Raw genomic sequence first — 7,570 nt, forward strand, 5'->3', positions numbered from 1 at the left:
ACGAGCCGCCCGGCGCGGCACACAGCGCGGATGGGTCGGGCGCGGGGCGGGGTGCGACAGTGCGTCGCCTCGACGCACCGGTGGGTCATGGGTGGCTTGCCTTGGCTGCTCCGGGTGCCTTTTCGGTTGAGTTCAGGACGTGTCGCGGTATCCGTAATTCGTACCTAAATGCACGCCCACATCAAATGGAGACGGTATGGATAGAAAATTATATAACCATAAAAAATGAGGAAAGATGATTAATCAATTAGATACCCATTAGAAATGAAGAGAGTAGGATATAAAAAAGGTATGATTAATCAATTAGATATAGATAGTATCTAGTATAAAATTAATTATTCACTGGATATGGGTGAGAATAGGGAGGGTGAGGATTGGATAATATATATTTTGATTTGGTTATGAACAAGAGTGGGCTTGTCCATACCCTCTCCAGTGGCAGGTCTAATTGGATTGGGTTGTGCAATATATGGAAATGGTTTAGATGCAGTCTATTGTTTCAGCACGAATGCACAATGCGAAAGATAAGTGCTTAAGCTTGTACAACATATATCAATAAAATTTGATATGTACGCTATTCATTATTATTATTACTATTATTATATATTTTATTAGGGACAAGTTAGCTCCCGGATGTCGCGTGGTTACCGTTTTTCAGACAATGGATTGTGCATTGAAAAATGTTGAGATGTCATCGAATGTTTTGAAAGAATGCACCACATAGCGTACATACGTGGTAGGTGCACATACTTATCTGAACATGCTAACGTTTTTTTGCATATGATAGTGCCTTTACGGACAGATGTCGAGTTGCATTGAACGGTAAGGTCTATTTGCAATATTGAGAAATCTCATATGCAATATTGCATATCAGCAAATTTCTTTAATGATAATTTACAACATCAATAAATATGAAAATATAGGAACATACTAGCATCTGGATACCCGGCCAAAGCATTGACGATAGATCCATCCGTTAAATTCCCATTGCAACATAGGCATCATGTCGGGCTCAAAAACTTGCCCAGCTAAAATTAGGGGAAGCCAATAAATTTTGGCACTTGTTTGATTCAAAGCTAAAAATTTTTAGCTATCACATTTTGGCAACCAATCAAGTGGCATCCTTAAGTTCTTGCCTAGATTTTGGCCAATTTTTTTTGTTATGCCCACGTTTTGACATATCCTAGATTTGGCATGATAAATTTTGGAACCAAACTAATCAGACCTTAGGTAAAGTGTAGTCTGCTGCAATATCTAGAAGTATTACGTGCAACATCGGCAAATTTCTTTAAGAACATGTCAAAACACAACTCGCAACACCAAAAAATATTAAAAAAATAACTCACTAGTCACTACTATCCAATTTCGTAAGAAAAACCCTCCACAATATAAATCATGTATCACAACACACATGAATATCTAAGATACAGCAACACATGAAAACTACCATGCAACATCAAAAATCAATAATAAAATATCTCAAATCATCTCATACAACATAAACAACATTACTACATCAGGCCAATCTTTCTTCTGAATACCTCCATGAAACTCCTGACGAAGCTCCTAGCCAATAGATTGTAGAGAGTCATTATGCAAATTATCCAAAAAATCAATATGGATCTATCAAAACCAGAACCATTCAAGATTGCTTGGGTTGGACATTTGAGTATCTACATTTATGTCACAGATCAAAGAAGGAAATTGTGATATTTAAGATTTTGAAAAAGCCTTTGACAGAGTGGAGCACGAGGCAATGCTGACTATCATGAAACATAAAGGTTTTGGGGCAGTTTGGCTAGGTTGGATGAAGCAAATATTTAGTTCAGGCACATCATCAATTTTATTGAATGGAGCACCAGGAAAAACTTTTCACATGCAGACAAGGAGTGAGACAAGGGGACCCCGTCTCTGCACTCTTTTTGTTCTAGCAGCTGATTTATTACGGTCTCTTCTTAATGATGACAAGAGGCAGGGGCTCCTAAGATCACCAATACTCCTTATTCACAGTCAAGACTTCCCAATTCTCCAGTATACTGATGACACGCTTATTATTATGGAAGGCTGTCCCTCACAACTGCAAACTTTCAAACACATCCTTTAGTCTTTTGCTCTCTCCACAGGTCTCAAACTTAATTACTCCAAATCCATGATGGTGCCCATTAATATCGCAGATGAAAGACTCCAAACACTGCCCTAGCTTTTTGGCTGTGCTATAGGAGCTTTGCCATTCACTTATTTGGGTTTGCCTCTAGACCTCACAAAGCCAAAAGTGGAAGAATTCCTTCCAATGGTGTCTAGATGTGAAAGGAGACTAGTCAGCACCTCATCTTTCCTGTCCCAAGCTGGGTGACTGCAATTAACAAATTCAGTTTTTACTGCTTTGCCTATGTTCTATATGTGTACGTTTATCCTTCACAAATCAGTATATAAACAAATTGACAAGTACAGAAGGCACTATCTTTGGAGAGGATCATATATTAACAACAAAGCACCGCCTAAAGCAGCGTGGGAGATGGTACGTGTCCCAAAGAAAGAGGGGGGTTTGGGAGTACTAAATATCAAAACACAGAATGAGGCTCTGGTTCTGAAATTTTTGCATAAGTTCTTCAATAGACAGGACATTCCTTGGGTTCACCTCGTATGGGAGAAATACTACTCTAATGGCAAGATACTAAACCACGTTAAGAAGGGTTCCTTCTGGTGGAAACATGTGCTAAAGTTGCTGGACAAATTCAAAGGCCTGGCTCTGGTTACCATTAATGATGGATAGACATGTTCATTATGGAATGATTTATGGAAAGAACGAGTCCCTACCCAAGCATAGCCTCATCTCTTCTCCTTCACCAAAAAGCAACATATCACGATTCAGAAAGCTCAAAAAATAGCGGATATACAACATTTGTTCCATCTCCCTCTTCCAGCTCAAGCCCTTGATCAACTGGTTCATCTAGCACATAATTTGAAGGACATAGTGTTAAATAATGATTCAGATGTGTGGACATATATATGGGGGAATTCTTTTTTCACATCATTAAAAGCATATCGCTATCTCACTGGCCACACACAGGTCCATCAAGTATTCAAGTGGCTATGGAAATCACGATGTCAGAATAAATATAAAGTGTTTTTCTGGTTGGTACTTAAAGATAGGATCAACATAAGGAACATCCTTAGGAGGAAAAACATGTTCCTTCGTTCATATGATTGTGTTATATGTCAATATGGGGGCGAAGAAACTTTATTCCACCTTCTACTTGGTTGCTCTTTTGCACAAGAATGCTGGATTCATCTTGGCCTGTTTTTAAACCTTTCTGATGAGCCATATGTAATTTTAGAAAGCTTCAAAACCTAGCTGCAGGTGCAGTCCTTCATGGAAATCATCATCATCATGAGTTGGAGCATCTGGATGGCCAGAAATGATTGGATCTTTAAGGGGTCGCTCCATCTGTGCAAACATGCTTGATTAGATTCAAATCGGTTTTTACTCACGTTATTCTTAGAGTAAAAGAGGATTGGAAACTTCCAATGTCTTCATGGCTAGAGCAGACATTGTAATCTTTTTAATCTTTTTCTTTTCGTTCTTGGTTTCTTAAGCCTTGTTCATAAGTTGATGATCTCTTTTTATTAATATATTATATAATCAATAGGGGATCTTTCCCCTCCTGTTGCATAAAAAAAATCAACATTACTACATCACAAATTAACTGCTGCAATATCATTAAGTCACCACATGAACAACCCACAAACAAAGAAGCACGGAGGTCTCTGGACTCTTGTGTTAAGGATGAGCACGATAGTAGAGAAGAGAACGAAGGTGACAGGATCGGAGTAGGCCTAATCGGCATGCCTCTCCTTTAGGTTCTCTGCTGCGACCTCCCGCTCTAGCAGCCACATTGTGCCCATATTAAGCTTGGCGCATGACGGACCATAGAGGGTCAGAAATAGGTATGCAAACCCCATGAGTTTGGCAGGGTAGGCGTGTGTTCATGCACGACCCTTAGAACAAGGACCTCATGATGCGCAGCCTTTGCATACATATGCTTGTTTTGCACGATTTTTTATGAAATATATGATACAAACATATCCCTCCATCCCCAAAAGAATGATATTTTGACATTCAAAATTTATCCTAAAAATAATGACGTTCTAGGATTTAAATCTTATGCGTGCATAATTTGGCACGTTGATATCGTGCATGCATATAACATATTTTCTCCATTTTCTATATGCAAACTAAACTGACTAAGGATACATGCGTCTTTTTCATTCATCCTAATCTGTTTGAAAAATCACAGAAAGTCATTCTTTTTGGGACGGAAGGAGTATATGCTTATATACATGCACATATTTACCTCATTGATACATGCACGATTTATGAGTATTGTTCAGTTACGCTTACGCATGATTGTAGAATTTGCCTAATGAATCAACTGATGCATTACTGCTTTGTGGCACTATCATATCCGTTCATGCAACTAAATAAGAATAATTATTCCTAGTTTTATAATTTTTAAGATTGGGTTTCGTCAATCTATAACAAACGAAATATGTCATAATAAAATAACGAAGTCACATATGCCTATTTCTCATGCACTTAAAAATAAGATTACAACTGATGAACCGAATATGTGGTATAGGTAATAATTAGGAGTTCCACATTATGACATCAATCGATCCTTACGATAGCCTCGTACCTCTACTTCTCCTTATAGCTGTCACCACGGGTTCATGTCAATTATTTCCAATCCGAGATCACATCGTGCCTTGCCGATGCTACCGAAGAATCTGCTATTATGAGAAGGTGTGCAAAGCCAAAGCCTCGTCCGCGGACTCGGCGCTGCAAGAATTGCATTTTGTTTTCTGTTTTTACTGGTAATAATCAACCATAACTATTCGTACGGACACGCCCTGAAATTGCTGTAAAGAGCTGTTACGCTGGCCAATCCCGTACAACACGTAGCCTTGTTTAGTTACCCTAAAATTCACACTATGAAAAACAAGATTTCCCATCACATCAAACTTACGGTACATGCATGAAGTACTGAATGTAGACGAAATCAAAAACTAATTGCACAGTTTGGTTGTACTTTGCGAGAAGAATCTTTTGAGCCTAATTAGTCAATATTTGGACAATAATTCACAAATACAAACGAAACGTTACAGTGCCGGTACAGTGATTTTAGTTGTCCAAAATCGAGCAAGTAGGACCGAAACTCCCTTGCAATCACAAGTACCCGTAAGCTGTAACCATGCAAAAAGCTATAGCGTTCTGCCATTTGCCCATTTTGGCTTATCATCCAAGTCCCAGAGCCAGATGTGTCGTTGCAGTCCGCAGCAGCAGACTGCCGTGCTACTACCACTTGAGCCGTCGACGTCGACACTGCAGGCACGGAGCACTCGCTACCGCTGCGCGACCTGCGAGAAGCCGAGAACGGCAGCACGCCACGGCAGTACAGTGGGAGCAGTCGAGCATCGCGGCGCAGCAGCTTTTCTTTTGCTCGGTCCTCGCCCTTGACCGCCACGCGTCGCCCGTCCACCGGCGCTCGCGCTCTCGGCTCTGGCCTTCCTCACCGCGCAAGCAACCTCTGCTGCGCTTCTCCGCCGCACCACCCACCCGTCCACGTCTCGACGCGCCTCCCGGTCTCTCTCTGCCAGTGGCTCCCGCCGCAGGGTGGGCCACTCGTCATGGACCACGACCACACGGCGGCGAGTGAAGCTAGCAGGAGGAGAGAAGGCCTGGGCTCCGCGCGCTGACGTCCTCCGCCCCGGTACAGACGACCTCAGTGCACCCGGCGTTGGTACACCAGGGAGCAGGGGCGCGGCTGCCACCGCAGCTGGCGCACCAACACCACCTCCGCCCGACCGCACCACCGAAAAGCTAGGCAGGGCAGCTGGCCTGACCAGGAGCCCAGGACAGGAGGAGCGCAAAACCCCACTCCACCCGGCGCGGCGTAGGGGTTTTCTCCGTCTCCTTCCCTTTCTCCTCCTCCTCACCGGACAGGCGCGAGGGATGGAGCCCCGGGGGCGAGGTTGCGGAGGCGGCGAGGCGGGGCGAGCCATGGACACGGGGGCGCCCTTTGTCTACCGCAGCTTCTCCAGCGACGGCAACAGTAAGCCCGCGCTGATACCTTCCCTTCCATCTCTCCTGCCACTGACCTCTCCCCGCGTGAGTGGGAACCGCGATCTGCAATGTAATGTTGATGGCGATACCTCTCGCTCTGTGTCTGTGTGTGCGCAGGTGAGGCCGCCATAGTGATGCTTAAGAAAAGAAAAACAAAGCGAACAGCAATATAGCTCTTGATTATTTTGCTGATGGTGGGGAAAATTAGATAGATGTTTCGTAGGTAGCCTACTAGCCTACCCATATGCTTAATTTTCTTTATTTCTTCTTTATTTTGAGACCAGCCAGTATGTTTTGTTGCAATTTTCGTTTTGGCACCATCTATGGTAGAAATTTGATGGGGATAACCACTTGCCGCTTTCTAAAATAAATTTACTTTGTAGTGCCTATGGAAATCAATCTCTTTCTTTTTGGTGGCACTGTAAATAGCCGCCCTGATTTGGTCATGCAACTGAGGTTTGCCTTATCTAGGGGTTTGGATTAGCTTGTGTATGTCCAAGTTATTTTTTCACCTAGTTCTGATTGCAAGATTGCTTGCTTTAGCTCCAATGCTCCATCTTAACCATGAGATTATCGCCATGCCATCATCTTTTGTTTACATTAGATACTCTATTCATATTGTGGTCAAGTCTTTACGCGATATATTTCGTGCAAATTGAATGTTTGATGCACTTAGCTTCTGTTGTTCACTTTGCACTAGTGAGGCTGTTGTTTGTGATTGTGCACTGCTTATGTTCACTTTCCTATTCCTACCCTCAATCTGATTTGTTTTGGTGTTATGTTGGGCCAAAGGTATTATGAAAAGCCTTGGCATACAAAACAGCGACTGAGCAGCAGTCCTTTCTTCTACCATGGGTGGCTTTGGGGTGCTGCACTGCGCAGCATGCCAGGGCCATTTGGAGGTCTGCAAGTACCTGGTGGAGGAACTAGGGGGGGGGGGCAGTTTGTATTGGGGTGTAGTGTCGTGAAATGATATTCTATGTATGGCTGATGCATAATTACATAGGACAATTTTTTTTACGAGTTAACTAAGTAGGCATTTATACAACTCTAATGTGAACATGAGCATATATGAGATAACATTACAACCAGATCCCAAATGACAACAATGTCATTATATAACGACATAGCCTTATCTTTGCAAGGTATTGTGCGCTCTTGAGCTTCCTCCCGGCTGATCGATCTCGTGACAGTCTGCAAATGCCGTACATCTTAACGAACCCCTCGCCGTAAAGTTCGATGGAACTTTCGACCCACGAACTGCTCGATGGCCGTGTCCCATATCTCGTTCCCGAGATGAGATTGCAGTACCTGACTGAAACGGCTTGACTGTATTCATTTGTTCAGCGACTCCTCCCTTAGGCTCAGTGTCTAGAGTGTAATACATATCACGCACTCTGACTGGAATTAACAATCTGCCATCATTTCTCATCATGAGTTGCGATG

The sequence above is a fragment of the Setaria italica genome, chromosome IX (genome assembly GCF_000263155.2).
Source record: "Setaria italica strain Yugu1 chromosome IX, Setaria_italica_v2.0, whole genome shotgun sequence".
NCBI classification, from domain to species: domain Eukaryota; kingdom Viridiplantae; phylum Streptophyta; class Magnoliopsida; order Poales; family Poaceae; genus Setaria; species Setaria italica.